This window comes from Megachile rotundata, chromosome 2 (assembly GCF_050947335.1).
Source record: "Megachile rotundata isolate GNS110a chromosome 2, iyMegRotu1, whole genome shotgun sequence".
In the NCBI taxonomy this organism is placed as follows: domain Eukaryota; kingdom Metazoa; phylum Arthropoda; class Insecta; order Hymenoptera; family Megachilidae; genus Megachile; species Megachile rotundata.
The window spans coordinates 21,403,613-21,421,290 of NC_134984.1; the positions used below are offsets into that span (position 1 = coordinate 21,403,613).

The 17,678-nt window shown below is 41.2% G+C and overlaps 1 protein-coding gene across 1 annotated transcript in view; it reads left to right on the forward strand.

The window, feature by feature from the left end:
* Toll-6 (Toll-like receptor 6) overlaps positions 1 to 14,105 on the forward strand; it is a 54,868-nt gene extending 40,763 nt beyond the window's left edge. The window contains exons 2-3 of the transcript XR_001097038.2: positions 12,850 to 12,920; positions 13,505 to 14,105. The gene's annotated coding sequence lies outside the window, so the exon portion shown is untranslated. The remainder of the gene's footprint in view (positions 1 to 12,849; positions 12,921 to 13,504) is intronic.
* The last annotated feature ends 3,573 nt before the right edge of the window (positions 14,106 to 17,678 follow it).

The following is a 17,678-nucleotide window of genomic DNA, read 5'->3' on the forward strand; positions in this document are numbered from 1 at the left end:
ACTTTGCAAAATTTCTCTTCTTTCTCGTAACAGCGGAACTACACCGATGCAATATGTACCCGCGCTTCCTTGCTAAATGGAACACCGTGCCAGCTTCTCTCCCCGGCGTTTCACCGGGCGAGGTATTAAAATATTTCCGTGGCGTGCATTTTCCGTGACCACTATACAGTCGATAACGATCAGCCAATAACGATAAACTCGTGCAGAATTTTGCTTATCGACATCTACGTGTCTACAATTCCGACAGCGTGTCGAACAAAAATGTCACCGAGAACTCGTAGTCCCTTCTCAAACGGAAGAAAGAGGCATGAATTTCACATACGGTATCCCGTACACGGCTGCGCGAAGCTGACGTTTTAGTAAAAGGCAGAAGTACTTCCGGAGATTAGTGTCCGTGGCACGAACAGAAATGGCGACTGTAAATACCGAACACTTTGGACGGTTCGCTGAATAACTGGGTGTACGGGACTCTTTATAACGTTTCGCTGCCATGTGGCCTAGACACTTGACCGAATCGTAAAACGATGATGTAAGATATGCCAGTGTTTCTCATTTGCATTTCATTTTTTATGGTTCGTTCTATAGCAGCTATTAATCTTGGATATTCAAAGGGTCATAGGTAGAACTACCTATGAAAGCAGTAGAATTACTGGAATTACCTATGGAAAGGTAGAAGTTACGTAAAAAATTTGTACCTGTTTTAGTCACATTATAGTCGTATTATTATATAATCACTTTTATTTGTTTCGATTTAATTTGAAGACAGAACAGCACAAGAAATGGTGATATTTGGAAACGTAACGATACCCGGTTAATTCACGTAGACTCTCACGAGCGATCGTCAAGATTTGTTGTGTGGAAGTTTGCTCTTAAGTTGACTGAACGGTCAAAGGATTAAGCTAGATTACCGTGGATTACGTTGAATGTAACAGTAAGTTAATCTCGAAATAGTTTGGAGCAGATGAAGTAGTCTAGATCCGGAGCAAGGACTACGTTGCGTTATGCTAAATTAAATTTGTGTTAAAACTTCCAGGCAACTTCTAAAATTTCTATTCAAATGATGTCCAAATTAAATTTGAATAAGACCCAAGTTATAGCTGCGTAATTAACCTGCTAACTAGTTTCGTTTTGATAAAAGTTGATAAACAACGGCTATTCCTTTGACGTATTTACCCAAACTTCGAGTGACTTGAAACTTCAAATGATTTTCATGCAATATATTTTCCAAACGAAAGTCTGGTTTGCTACAATTTTCTGATCACGAATCTGACGTAAACAGATGAGGGGAAAAAGGGTTCCTTTTTTACTGCGGTGTCCCACAAATTTTGGTTCGTCAGTTTCCGTCAGATCGATGTCCCCTCTCATTCTGATTCGTCCACCATGATCCTGATACGAATTGAGCCATCCGACCCCCGACACAATGTAAGAGTCCTAGCGCGAACAAACCCCGGATTTATCGTCGACTCGACGGTTTCGTTTTCGAAAGCAGGATGGATGGATATCCCATTTTATATTTTCGTCGTTTGTCCGATCCGCGATTTCTTTCCTTGGCCGACTTTGCTGAACGAAGTTGCTCGTAAACGCGTAATTTCGAATTCGCGTGTACCTTTCGCGCGAACGCGTTCCAATTTTCACCGCCAGAATGACGGCTTACCGGAGCTAGAATTCAATTGAAATTCGCAGGATGAACGAGATGCATCTTTGTGGAGAGCGTTTCATTCGAAAACGATCGAACAGGGACGGGAGAACAATTTTAAACGGTTTGAAGTCGAAAAATAAACTCGTACTTTATATTGATTACATGCATTTTCGAATACAGTGAATAATTATTTATTAGGCACTATGTAATGTATCATTTCATGAATCAATAACAACGGGAGACTAAAATTTCAATTTCCTCTTAATTATGGTGCGTATGATTTCCATCGGAGTTGCGAATTAATAATAATCAAAGATTTATTAATCAATTTCCAGTCAACAATCGTTGCGAGGAGCGTATTAATACGAAATAGCTTAATTTTATAGTCAATGCCGACAACATTTCTATTATACATGGAAACTACGAATGCAGCTGTAAACGCACAAAACCAAGCATTAATTACACGCGTGGAGTATTCGCGGAACAGCTCAATGGAGCACGAAACGTTCTCGAAAATCATTCGCGTCGAAACCGACGGGGAAACGCCAGTGCAAATGACAGGAATACCTTGGGATTTGTTTGGAATTTCGATATTACCGAGTCGTGTACGGTTTTTCGGATTAAAGGGGAGACCGTTTTGACAGAGTCCTTCGAAGAAAAACGAAAATCACGCGAGTTGGCGGGGATAAACGTGGCTGGTCGCGTTCGTTAGCATGAAAAGTGCTCTTACATTGTGCTCGGTCGAATAGTCTGGTCCACGGGATCGAGGCAAATGGTCAAATCGAAACGTGGAGAACGAACGTTGCGGCTCGTGTCATTCCTATGCGCATTTCGTTTGGCTTCGAGAGCCGCCAGGGAGAGGGTCGAAATTTCCATGCAACGTTCCACCCTTTCCATCATTTTCCCTCTACTCGCTTTGTTTCGCCTTTTCCTTTTGTGCCGATTTTTCCTCCCTCTACCAGCTTCCCGTCGACCTTTTCGCGCAATTACAAATAGAAATTTAAGGGACCCGTATTAAACTCGACGTTGACGATTTCAACATCGGGAACCATCGATTCCGACTAATTCCACTTCGTCGTTCTCGTTTTGTATCGTCGGCCCTCGGGGCAGGCCGGGAAAAAAAATCTTCTCTCGGTTTCCCGTCAGCTCTGTACGCTGCCACGTCGTTACATCGTGATTCGTGTGCTCGCGGATCTACGGGATATTCGTGGACGCATCTTTTTTCCACCGGGCGGAAGGGAAATTGAGCCTCGTCGGAAAAAGGGAAAAACGATGCTGTATAAACGTGTAACTCGGTGATTCTGGTACTTTTTACTTTCGACGTAACTACTTTTATCGTTTCATTGTGCCTTCGTTGCTGACCCTTTGGCGTCGTTAAAGCAGTTTTTACTAGTAATTTGCTGGACACATTTGTACGTATTTGTTACGTTAAATAATACTTGGTTAAAGTTTATTTAAAACATGACTAAATTTCGTTACTGGATACATAAGAATTCTTTAAAAATAATAATCTTTTACCTATGCACTTTTGTGTAATTCTGTGCAAGTACCTCTTCAATGTAAGAGTTTATAGGCAAATCAGATCAATATTTGTAGAAATATTTGTAATGATATTTGGTCTGATGTTCGTTGACCATCACGATATTCTATAACTATTTCCATTCCAGTTATCGTACTGTTAATTTAAAAAATTATACAGATTTTACGAAATTGATGACTTCACAAGCATCTAACATCTAATAACTGAACTGGAAACTTATTAATAACTAGTCTCATAAGAATCTGTGAACATCAACTTCAATTTAAAAACATCTTGAAAATAATATACAAAATACTGTTCTAAGGTTTCAATCAACACACCATTTTAATGAACGTTTTTAATCAAATGTAAATAGTTGTGCGAAACAGGCTTTAATGAAATGTATACATTTCTACCGAACGGTGTTTAATAAAATGTAAACAGACGTGCGAAACAGTTATTAATAAAATTAAAACTAATTGGTATATTTGTCTTATATAGCCTTCGTGTTTGTAGCATAATATTATTGCTGACCAAAGTTGCTTTTCCTATTTTGGCTAGGGAATAACGTTGTGTAACCTTAAGTTAGGTTATGTTTGAGGTTAATCGCTGTCATTAACCTTAACGACGTCTTAATGACATTCTTGACGTATTATTGTTCGAATACATTGATATATATGGTGTAATATTTATACATTTGTTTATACTTGAGGAAAGTTTATGACATTTTTATTCCCATCCTGTAACCTTCTACGTTCTAAAGGTGGTTCATGCTCATCACTCTGAAATAAATAAATTAACTAAACTACAGTGTCGAATGATGAACACAGTGACAATACTGAACGTTGGTAACAGAGAACTTTAACAAAATTCGTCAAACTATCCAACTGTAAATTTTCAAAGTGCTCCAACAATTGCAAAGAATTGACAACCATTGCAAATTGACAGTCATCTCTAATTGTAAACAAGTTCAGTAAACGTGTATACAAAAAAATGAAGAAGGTATCGATAACCAATAGTTCTACATCTCGAAAAGAAAGAGAATCAGGTCGTCGAAAAAAATGAATTACCACGTTTCCCATCGTTAGAGAAGACACATAGTCGCAACCGTTCCCCATCGCGTTTATTGACCGCTCGTTATCGAACGTGGCCGCCACGCCGCCTTTCGACCGGATAGATTCGATTCGATTCGCATTCAGAGGCGGCTGCGGAAGCCGGAAAAAAACGAGCCATTGCGGCGTCGTCATTCCGTTGTGTCATTCCGCTTCAGAAGCCGCGCCGCGCGTGCAACGAGCCGAAATTTGAATGACGCTTTTTCCAATCGCAACCCTCATCCTCCGTCTCTACCACCCCCCTATCTCGCGTCCCATCAATAGTGTCCACCGTTCGTTCCTTTCGCTCTCATTCGATTTCGATCGCGAAACGAGATTTTTGCCCGCCTCTCTGCCGAGCACCGTTCACGGCTGATTCTTTTAACACGCTCGAAAACTAACTGTCCCCGATGATTTTTGAATTCGTCTCGTTTCGTTTCGATTCGTTCCGTTTCGTCGTTTGATCATCGATTAGTCGTATCGACCGGTCGGCCCTTGTTCGAAATTGAAGTTGCATCTCTTTGCATCGTGCTCGTAGAAACCGCATTTTGGAAAATTGATAAAGAACATTAGTTTAATTACAATTTTGATCAATTTGAAAGTTTTCGTTAAACGAATTAACTGTTTAGTGAAATAACGTCTTCTTTCAGTTATCTTCCCAAAATCGAGACCATTTTATTTATTCGTCGCTTGTTCGATTCGTGCAATCCCGAAGTAGAAAAATAATAGAAGAACGAGAGGTAGAGAAGCGGAATTCTATTTCCGTGAATTGCAATAAGAATAAAAATCGTTCGACAGGTGATCGTTGGACCGAGGTTCGAGGTTGAATCTCTCCTTTGACTCGATTGCTCTAACTAATCGAACTCTCCATCCTGCCCTTCCATAGACCTTCTCTTCTCAGGGTCTAATAATGCCAAATAGCTATCTCCGACGGCTCACTGCCGGACTAGATCTAGATCCGAAATAGGATCTTACCTTTATCTCGACTGCTTTAACCACTTGGAGCCATCCAAACTGTCGACAAGTTCTTTTCCCGTAAGCCTCCCATTCTGAACGACTGTCTCCTACAAAAGTCGTTTCTGCACACGCTAACGGAGAGGTACTTCACGTATCGCTACTGTATTGTAATATCCATAGAATACCTTTATGCCTCGCAAAGAAAATTCTCCTCGTGAACAGTTAATTTTAGGAGAATCAGGGGTGAAATGCAGAACTTCAGCTTTGGACTTGTAGAAATTTTGACAATTGCAATTAATTATAGAAACTGCGGTCTCCGAAAGTTTACGAATTTGATGACGTAAAAATTTAATGACTGAAAAGTTGAAAATTTAAAAATTTGGATATGTTAACATATTACAACTGTAGTACTGTAACCATTGGAAAATGAAGAAACTTGAAATTTGCAGCTTCGTTTAAAATTTCAAACTCACCAGCGCGAATCTCGTTGAAAAAAGAAAATTCCAACAACTACAAACGCAGACAATTATTCTAACAAATACCTGTTCGTATCAACCTGGTGCTTCCTCGAACTTTGCCAAGTCGACTCCGCCAGATACACTATCTAGCAGTAACCGGGAGTTGCAGGAAGTTTGTCTGGTTCTGTAAAAAAAAGATGGCAAAAAGGAGGAAAAGGAACACGGTGAATTTACATGTTGGCCGAATATCGAGAGGGCGGTGTGCATCCCCTCGGGCGGAAAGTTCGGAAGGGTCCACGCGCAAAAGGGGTGTGTTTTCCTGGCGAACAGGGTATGGGGAAAGGAAAGGCAATTCGGTTGCCGGTGGCCGCGCGACACCGTCACTCGGATGCACGTAACGAAATACAGGGGACCGCGTCACGTTTTGTTACTATCGTTGCCGATGGCGAACGGGTGGTTGTTCGAAGGGAGAAGGAAGGAAACCGGGTGGCGGGTGGAGATACATCGGTGAAGTTTCTGCAGACTTTCGACTTGGCAACGGCAACGACGAGGAACCTTCAATTTTAATGAACCGAGCACGAAGTACAGATAGAAAAGGGTGGCAGGGGGAGGGAGCCTGTTCGGTCGAGGAAAGTTTCTCCCGATGTTCTCTTCCATTCGCCCTCTTTCTCTCGCTCTGTCTCCTCTGTTCCTTAAAATCCTGGCTGAGGGAATTTCAGCTGCACTCTGAATATTGGACGCGAAGCTACGCCGGATGTATACGTATATACGAGCCACGAAGGAACAGGAATAATGCATCGAAACTATCGAGACGCTCTTATTAGCTACGGCCAGCCACCGCGTCGCGCAGATAGCGTCGGGGAAAATGTTTTCATTTAACCCTCGTACCTCTGTCGATTTCATCTTCTTTCGCTTAGCGCGACTCGATTGACAAACGTTCGAAAAGTGTCAATGGATCTACACATCTACTCGGATGTTTATTATTGAGAATTCGTCGTTAATTAGAGAAATCGGTATTCCTTGGAGAAAAAAATCAATTTTTTCCAAGTTCCTTAAATCGAGCGGAATGTTAATAGACAGAACAATGGGGAATTTCAATTTCACATCGCGTTAACGACGATCGAGACTCGGCTAATGGCGGTTAATAATGGCCGGTTCGGCACGCAGCTCACGACATCTTAATTGCCGACCATTGCGATAATAAAAGTAACGCGAATCGGAATGCGATCGAAAAGTTATTATACGCGATATTAATTAACTGGTCGTTTATTATTTCGGGGAACCGTAAGCGATATCGGTAATGGGCGGTAACGAGTCTGCAATCTTTCGGTGCCGTTTTACGAAATACATAAACCCTTTTTATCATTTTCGCTTCTTTCCCTCGAAACTACTCTGCACGCGCGATTATCCGCGCCAGGCTATCGGCTTTAATTAACACGCTCGCATTATATTCAGCCTGTCGTGAGCGGTTCGGACAAAGGACAGTGGCGTTCTTTGTTCATCTCGTCGCTCTTTCACACGCTCGAGTGCCACCGGGCAGGGTGTGTCCACTCGTACGGGTTGTCCCTTCAGAACCAGTTCCACTTTGTTTGTAAACACCGATCGACTTCTGCTTCCACACAAGGGTGGTATTTTTGCGTCGACCCGCTATTTCGTTATTTCCTGCTGAACCATTCTTTACACCGTGGAGTTTAAAAACTGCTGGGAGGAATGTGGCTCTAATTGGCAATAATGTATATGGTACTTTTTCTTTCAGGATACCTATTCTACGTTAAGAGATAATTGTTTCGTATCTGTTGGCAAACATCAAAAATGATAGCGAACACAATAGACTTTAGAAAAAAAGTGGAAAGAACATGTCGAATTTGAATCTAAATTATTTTTACCATTATGAAACAATGGTTTTATCATTATGAAACAACGAACTGTAACGAAGGGCATTTAATACGCAGCGCAGTAATGATACGTAAATTGCAGATGATTATGTATTTAGAATTATACAAACAATCCAAAGCGTTATATTCGAGACGATTTGAAGTACTTTGCAGCCCATCTCCACTCTCTTACCGTTGAGCGACACAGGTTGGCCAGATATCTTAATCTACTTTTAATTCAGGACGAAAGCGATTACCGACACGCCACTGGCGCGGTTGTAATTAATGTTCCCTCTGTCGTTCACTTACCTTCCCCCTGTCTATTTTTTCTTCTTCGTTTTCTTCTTTGTTCGTTAACGATACGGCGGTGATTAACGGCTGATAAATGCGATCTGATACGTTGATGATCCCTCTTTTTTTTAAAATGATATGTACAATCCCTTGTTGCCGTGTCGTTGACGACCGTGATAAATGTATCTGATAGTATTTTGATTATTTTCTTCCGCCAAGAGGCTCAACTCGGAAGCTTGTTGGATTATTAATTAAATCCTTCTATATAATCAGTATGCATTTTATACAAAATCACGAGTCTTAATTAACTGTACGACAATATGTTAACAATGGTTATTAACACGTTGTCACAGTGAAACATATGTACACCCTATTACCGTCAATCTTTTCGCTTCAAAGTTACTTATTAAAATGTTACATCTTTGTGCACGAGTTAACGAAATATAAAACGAGTGTAAAATTCTGTACACTTGGAATTCTTGTCGAATGTCCTGCGAAAGTTTTCAACAGACATTCCCACGAATTAAAGCCACGTTAATTCGTACTTTTCCCTCTCGAGCCGATCGGCGCAGTTAAAATATGCGGCCTCGATTGCTAGACACCCTGCGCGGAGAATATCGATGGACCGTTACGGACGGAAGTTAACGTGATTGTTCGATTTCGAGAGAGTTAGAGCACATTTTCTCTCTTTCTCTGTCGATCCACTTGTCGATGAAATCTTTGTCCGTGGAGAGCGCGTGCAAGTGCTTGGAAAACATCGAGCGTTCGATCAAAAATAGATTTTCCAGCGGGGTCCGTCGGGGTTTATCACCGGGGTATTGTGCGAGCTCGGCTCAAGTTCCCCCCTTCAGGGACTTCTTGAACTTTCGGGAGGCCGGACTTGGCCACGGAAAACACAAAGACTGTCCATTTGCCATCTAATAATAATTGGAAAAGTTATCGCCGAGATGAAGTTTTCCCCGCGACTAACATCTCCACCGCGGACCATTTCTGTAATGTAAAATGGAGAAACTTTCGCATCGAGGAATAACTTCCGGTGCTTTTGAATGATATTACTTTCTTTCCGCAGCAAACACCGTCGCGGCTTTCTTTCTACGGAATTTTAACCAGCGATCCGAACAAACTGACTGCAACGTCTTCATAGATAAATTAATTTCTTCCTTTCTTTCATTAACTTCGCCCTGCGACATGCAAGCTAATTTTTATACATTGACACTCTGTAATATTGGGAGTACGTATAATCAATAAGTTCGATGCATTTATCAATTTTCAAACGAATGAAAATTTCGATCGCAAGTACCATTTGTAATATTTAATAGAACTGAAACAGCGAATATACCATTATAATATTTAGGCTGACGGGTCCTTGATCCCATCATCGAATTTACCGACCCCAGTATTCTTCGAGAACACTTCGCAGTGACCCCACCGACGAAATTTTTCATTTACGCCCACTGCGATTTAATATTCCCTCGATCGAGCGGCGCATCGTTGCACTTTTATTCCCATGCGCACGAGTCGCATAATTAATCATCGCGTCGTCACGATTGCGTCTAAATTGATAACATAATAGGCGGGCAATCGCGGCCACTTTGCGAGCCCGTTGCACATTCATAACATCGACAAGTTGACGCACCGTCATCAACGAAATTGTGTATCGGCCATTGTGGAGAAATACTCGTCCGGGCGGTTGCAGCCGAATTAATGATCGACGAGTCCGGTCATTTCGATCATTCGGTCAATTCCTAATCGAACTCGGCCGAGCGGCGTTTGTTGGCCGGAAGTGATTTTTCGCGATCGATATGCCGGCTGTTTACGCGCCGTTTCACGAATCAAGCGGATCCAATCGAGCAGACTGACGTCGTAATTACATTTGTACCTGGCGTCCAGCTTGCTCCTCATGGAAAATCCCATTGATTCGCGTTTATTGGAATTATTTTACAAACGGCCACGCGGACAGGAGGGACGATAAAAGGGAGACCGGCGCGAGCCATTATTAATTTTCCGAGCCGGTTCAATTAAATCGCCTGGCGACATCGTCAGCGGGGACAAAGTCTCTCCTGCAACCCCTAACTCGAACGCTTTTCTTTTTGTTCGCTGCCTTTTGTTTTTGCACCGATGCGCCTCTGACGCTGCTCAGTTTGTACTTCCATCGTCAAGGGTTGCGTGTCGAGGGTCGTGTTTCGTGTTCACCGGACAGGAGGGGATTCTTAACCCTTTTGTTAGCGAACTTGACTGTAGGCATCCCGTGTCGAGTGGCCACTGTGCGTTAAAGCTGACTATACTCAGATAACTGTTATCACAGTATCAAAAAATAAAATATTTATTATATAACCTATAACCTAACCATATGGAACATACTGTATCTAAAGCTACTAGTCTACCCTGTTCATAATACAAGCTTATATTTATACAGAACATTATTTCCAATTCTTCGAAATGCCAACAAACTATTTTAGTTTTCCACGTCTAAAACGTCGCAGAACAAAAAAAGAAGATAAATTGTTTAAGTTCGTCATCGACCGCTTCAGGAGGCAGCGATCGAGTGTCATTGATCGCGAACGCTATTTAGGGACATCGAGGCCATGTTAGACGGGCGTCGTTTACCATTTGAACGGCGGCAATAAAAGGAGCAGCATACCGGGAGCCAAGCTACGAAACGTCCTTCCGGGACGGTAAAACTGTCCTCGTACGCAGCAATAAAATGTCACGTGTCCCAAGATCCAATTCGATTGCACGTAGCGCGATCGTGGCGTAGCAATGGACATTCCAGTCCATGCTGTATCAATTCGTGGCTGGAATCCGGGCAAGATGGACGACGTACCGGGCGGACGATACGCGCCGTGTCCGTTCATCGAAGCGTAAGAGGATTCAAGTAACCGGAATCCTTGACAGGAGCCGCGATCCCGACACCTTCGGGTTTTTCCTAACCCAAACACCACCGTGTTCGACGAATCCTGGCGTTTAGACGCGACAACCACGCCGATGGGGAAACGCGTTTCGACAGCGGGCACAACCAAGCGGAAGTTTAAATGCATTTCTAAAGGCGAGACCGCCGGACCGAAGAAAGAGGATGTGACGTCGTGACACGCTTGATTTCAGTGGAATTTTTAGGTAATTCCGTACCCGAGGTAGATGCTTCTGTCTACGGGTAATTTGATTAACACCTTCGCTGCTGCTGTGGTCCCTTCACACCGGCATCTTGGATATCAGGTTAGGTGGACGTGGAATTTTAGGACTTCTTAAGTGTAGGTCAATTTGGAATTTTGGAACTTTCAAACTGTAGGTCGATTTAAGGTTTTGAAGTGTTGAACTTTGGGATATTGAGAAATTTTAGAACCATGGAACCTTGAATTTTCTGAATATCGGTCTTTGGAAAGGTCGGGACTTTGGAAAGCCCATACAAGCGTAGGAAACTTTACTTTGAATGAAATTTCTCTTAACAAAAACTGGTACCAATAAATATTGCATTGTACCCATACCGACATATTGCAACTAAAATAACTAATAATAGTAATAATAACTATCTAAAAAACTCTGTATAACTCGCCTCCATATAGCGACCTGTAATTTAAGGATTCGAGTCACAGAGAATTTAACTCTGAAAATACGAAAGTAATAACTGGAGTTAATTACTTATTAACATGGTCGCGTACATCAGTAAGTTTTTATATTTAGATTTTTATAAACCCGAGTTAAAAGCAGTGGAGAGATACCTTTCTGAGCATATTTCATGTCTATCATTCGTATTCATCATTTACTCTTCAAAAGCTTCTACTGCCAAAATAACTGGATTGGTCATTCCATCCTTGTATTCAAAGAGATTGAAATTAAAGCTGTGCTAAGGTTTATCGTAGCTGGCTTATATCATATTCGTATGCTTTTCATCATCGATAATCGGGGATTTCAACAAATCCGTCTATTGAATTTAAAATTTTCATTACATGCATCGCCCGTTCGGACGATATTGCGGAATCATTCATCATTTTAATTTCATTGAAACATCCATCAATTTTCACGTTCGCGCATGCACGGTCCGTTGTTTTTTCTGGTTAACAAAATATACTGGATGGGTATTATTTGTTTTATTTTGCCGCGGAAGAGAAATGTGACGGTTAATCAATTATTCTAAAAATTGATTTCTGCCTCCATGTTTTTTTCATTCCAGTCATTCGCTAACTTTATACCTTACCATCTCATATCACAACCGCTTTCGAAAACACTGTTGTTCTCATCGGATGGCTAATTTTCATATTAATTATATCGTAATATTTAAAATAGTCGAAAGACATTTAACACTGATTGTATCAAAACGATCGAATGACCGGTTCACATTTTTATTTTAAAATATTGATTTGGGGAAAGTACACATGTGTCATCAGACATATAATATAGATTGTTACTAACAAGGGTAAATTGTTTTCAATCTATTATAATATTGAACATTAAAGGTCCACAAAACTTGCTATTATTTATTTTTCCTGTAAATAATGAATTCATCTGACTTTGTAGTTCACCGAAGACCACCATGACAGTCAACGTTAAGATACTTTTCTTAAAATCTCCGTTGACTCCAAAGATAAAGAGCTACTGTGTATTTAATTATACTTTATCGTTTATTTATCTCCCTTTTTCAACTTCAATCGCATTGCGTGTAAACAAGTAAGCAGAAGCTACGTGTTTTACGATGGAACTTTTTGATTAAAGTAACCCCATTTTTTACTCCCCAACTTTTGACTGCAACCAGCTTAATTTCAACGTAGCAATTCCTTTTTCGAGCCGAGCACGTTCTTTCCATCCTCGACGGTCCAAGAAACAATCGAGTGCATATATTCGAGCGAGTGTACACCCTGTACACGCGTACAAATCGTCGTGTCTCCCGGTGACCACCACAGTTCCCGGTTTTATTCCCTGAAAATACGTTCGCCGGGAGAATTTGTCTGAGCGTCGAGAGCGTCGTCGACGTCCAAGTGATTTATAGACAGCGTTGTAACCGGACGTTTCGCTTTTTCTGTTTCAGATGTGAACTGTTGCCAGAAGTATTATCGATTCGCATTACGCATGAAGTAATTGGAAATCGCAGTGGGCAAAGTGAGTCCCTTTTAACCTCTTCAAGTAGAACTACTTATGGTGTGTCATCAAATTATTACGAACGATAACACGAGTTGTTACTGAAAATATTCTGTTTGTGGCAGGTGTCATGTGACATGTGTCATGGCAGGTGCTTGTCACGTGTCGTACTTTCAATTTCAGAATATCAAAGAGTATGTTCAGGAATTTATTTCAAAATTCATAAAAGTCACTTAACTGATAATACGTGCTGATGTGGATTATAAGTTAGAAGTCAAAATGGTCGAGTAGCTTGAAAATGTCCCAGGATATAGCCATTCATATTTCTGAGTGAAACGCAAAGAAACTCGTTTTCTGCTAGTGAACACTCCGTCTATTTATTAATTTGATGATGCATTCTTTCTTAAAGCGGAACGCTCGGAAAGATGCAACGAATTCTATTGTAGTGGGGTAGAGACTCGATTACTGTTCGAGAGTTTCTTGATCAGAAATATACTTAAAGAAGTCCTAAAATCCCAAAAGTTGCAAACTTCCAAAATACCTAAAGTTCCCTAATCGAAGACATCAAAAAGTGATCTAATGACTTTCGTATTTTTCTGTTGCAGGATTACCCGACTGTCGCGCGACGTTTCTCTCTACTTATTATCAAGAAGTATTTCTTACTATCGCAATTGTACTCCGTAACACGGTGTTCTCACCTAAGTAAACGGTTTATTCGTATTTTTGAGACTCGTGATAGCTTCGTAGTGTGCAAATGTAATTAGGGCGATGAACAGCGATAAACAAACCAAAACAAAAAAAAACAACAGAGCGAAGGAAAAGCACGGAAAAAAGAAACGAACAAACAGAAGAAGCGGAAGAAGAATGACGACTAAATGAAAACCACATACACACACAGACACACACAGAGAGCATACTACCTTTAATTAACTCGTAATTGCAACGAAGTAAACAAGTTTTTTCTCTTTCTACTCGAACTCGAATAGTTTATTAAAACCGATCGATCGAATAATTGTAAGGATACCTATCGATCGATCGATCGGATGAACCTAGAGGGGTCTAGCGTGTCTCCTCCGATGAGCGTTCTCTTGTTTCTCGTCGAGCGGGAGATTTTCATTGTACATAGCGAGAGTTTTGTATATTTGTAATATAGATAGGGCATTTTATTATAAACAATAAAGTTATTTATATATATTTTAATCACAACACGGAGAAGAATGTTTTCCTTTCATCCCGTTACGAATCGGTGAGCATCATCGATCCACATTTAGCCTCGCCATCGGTTGATCAGCCACTCGAGTCTGGGATTCATGGAGCGTCACGATCTAAAATTCTATCAACCGGTATGTATTATGTACGCTCGTTAAAGGACCACGTTAACGACGACGTTTGATGTCATTAGACGTTCAGCTGCCTCCGTTGTCCGCTAACGAATCTTAACTTTCTTTAACAGCAAATTTCTGTCAACTTCGGACGGTAAGTTATCATTTCAAAGCGTAAAATAATTATACAATACAACTCTTCTACTTTTCATCGATTTCAATTGGCTGAAGTATATCAATGTTTGTACAAAATCGAAACAAAAATGTCTATCTTTACGATAACAAATTAAGTACATATTCAACGTTGATTATTAGAAGAAGATACCTTAGGTAAAATTCTGCATCAGCGTAGAAAAAAGCGGGTCTTAGAAAATTAAACTGAATATCTGGGGCAGAAAGCCTCCGTAAGACTCGACATCTGTAAAAGTGATGCTCCAGAATCAGCGTCCCATTCTGTTCTCGCGAATCCAGCCAGCAGTATTCGCGAATCATCAGCATCCCCCTAATGAACTCCGATCATTTCCCCGGAGCCCTGTTTAACGACCGCAAAAATCGTCCACGTAGTACGTCATCGGGTCCCTTTCTCGCACCTGGATACGAATTCACTTGGAACTCCAGACTGGAACAATGCGAGCCGGGTTTGTTGAAATATAGGTTAATAGATCTTCGCGAGACAGATGGAATCGCGGACCCGGTATCGCGGGCTATCTTTCACGAGTCTGCCAGGCTCGTTCGAAGCTACGTAAAGGCGAGTTCTTAGTAATTACGCGAGCTTCGCTGAAAGCTGCTCGCACATCCGTAAAGGGGAACGCTCTCGCCCACTTTTATAATTATTCCCGTGGACTCGCGAGTCGGAAAATTACGAGAAGTCGGCGAGCAGTGCATCGCCTGGCTCGTAATAACGGGTCCCGCCGGGAAACCTTGTTACGCTTAATTCTTTGCCCACCATCTCCTCCGACGTCGAGCCTCCGGTCACCGACGATGGCCCTTCAGCTTTCTAACGTCCTAACGATCGAGTTATGCTCATAATTGCGCCACGGCTCCAATACCCGCCTCGAAACAATTACAGAGACTCGTTCCACTTTATCGTTAAGTACCACTCTTTATGAATTCGATTCCTTCTCCATATTCCATCTAACCACTAACTTTCAACCATTAAATTTATTAACCTGATCAACTCTACTTAAATAGATTAACTTCTGAATTAAATTGCAACTGGCAAATATTTTTTCCTTCTATTATAAATGTATATTCAACCTATTTATGCAAATTATTTATAAGAACAAGAAATATGTCGAGTCACATAAAAGAGCAAAGGGATAATTTCTTAACACATAAATAGATTAAATTCTGAATTAAATTGAAACTGGCAAATATTTTTTGCTTCTATTATAAATGTATATTCAACCTATTTATGCAAATTATTTATAAGAACAAGAGATATGTCGAGTCATATAAAAGAGCAAAGGGATAATTTCTTAACACATAATTTACCCATTTTGGCTTGCAGTAATTATTCTTATCTAACGTGTTTCCTACTGCCACGTTATGGGGAAGCAATTTAGTAGTTACGTCAATTAGCAGAAAGTCAATCTTGCCCTCCTTTACATTACGGATTCCAATCTAAAGGACCCCGGTACTATGTCCAGAGACATTCCCCCTTGAATTCATCGATTCAGCAGGGCGAGCTATATCTGAATGAATCGTCACGCGTTCAACAGCCTTAATTATCGAAAGACGTAGAACGCAGGGGTGCATCAAAGCCGTCCCCGCCGCGAAAAGAGCTAATGATCGATGCTGACCGTGCTCGAGGACCTTTGATTTTATTGGAGCAAATAGAACCGGGATGGTCGTTCAAAGGGAAAGAGAGAGATCGAATTTGACCGGCAATCGGACGAGGGGGTGATCTGCACTTGCAGCCAGAGAGGGATGTTGCCGAGGGGTTGGCAAGGATTCATTCATATCGCGAACCCGTGTCTCATTGTCGTGTCGACGTGGCGGACAAAGAGGGTACAGGGGATGTGAAGTGCTGTCAGGAGCAGCGCACTCCATTGCGCGACACAAATGGCAACCAAAAGTGGAGCTGACGGAAAACGAGAGCTCCGAGCGGAATAGCAAGAAATTATTTCACCGTGTCACGGAACGTGCACGTAGGCTCCGGGGAAAGTGGATGTAGCGAAAGGCAAATTTAAATATTTGGAAATTACAATGTTAATTCGGAAAATGAACTCGCGAATTGGTTCAAAAGTTTTATTTCCTTAAAAATATATTTTTACCGACTATTTCGTTACGGAAGCTTTGATATTTTCTTTGATTAAACTGACTCGAAGTAGCGTTTATTACAGATACATTTTCTAGATAACAAAGCACCAGATATCGAAATGTAAAATAGCAATCTTTCGATCGGAAGCTATTTACGGCAAATTGAACGTGATTCTAGCAAACAAGCACCCTAGAATCGGACAATAATCTGCAGCGAAGCACTTCCTCTTCCGTTCTATTACACAACTGCTTGCAGCGCCGGCCACCGTACACTCGTCGATGTTAATATCGAAGAAAATATTCGAGTAGCGGGAATAACGGCGGGTAATGGGGTCTCTCCATATATTCACGTACACGTATCGGTCCTGTACTCGATTCACAATGCCACTTGTGTTATCCAAATATCTCGGATATCCGTATTAACCGTACCAAAGCCGATATCTTCATTATCCGAATAACGCAACAACGTTTCAAACCGAATAATTCTCGGACGTGCTGTTATACCTTGGAAACTTCGTTTAATCCCTTTTCACTATTCGTTAATTAAACCGTTAAATACGAACGGTGAATATTCATATCAGAAATACGAATTTGAAAATCTGAATGTTCCGCATGCGTCCAAATCTGAATGTTCGAAAAATCTACGCTAATTTTCGTAAAAGATACCTTCGCGTAAGAGCCGTTCAAAGCGATAATTAAAAAAGAAGATACGAAATTTATTCATGAAATTAAAAAAAAAAATATGTTGGCTACACCTGTAGCCTGATCAGAATTCATCTCGCTCGTTCGCAACATCTTCAAACGCTCGAAGGCTTACGCGATGTTTGCCGAGATGCGTTGTAAAGGATATCTCATTTTACTTGCAAAACGCTGGCTGCCTTCATCAGTTTAACTCCTCATCTTCCTCCGTTGTGTACCGCGAAGATTTATATTCTTCTTGAATTAACGCTCTGTTGCAACTAAATCCTGCCCCGAGATAAGGTGGCTGCCTTTTTTTCTTCCGCGAACAAACAAATTCGCTGATCGCGGCAACGAAAGAATTAACGCAACGAGAGAGAAGAAACTCGTCCGAGAGGGGTATTTGGCACGAGATCCCGTGCATTTCCATGTAATATAAGAGGACGTGTCGCGAGAGGAAATTTATACGGTTATTTGTCCCATAGGCAGGCGTACGCGTCGAGGCGAATGGACTCTG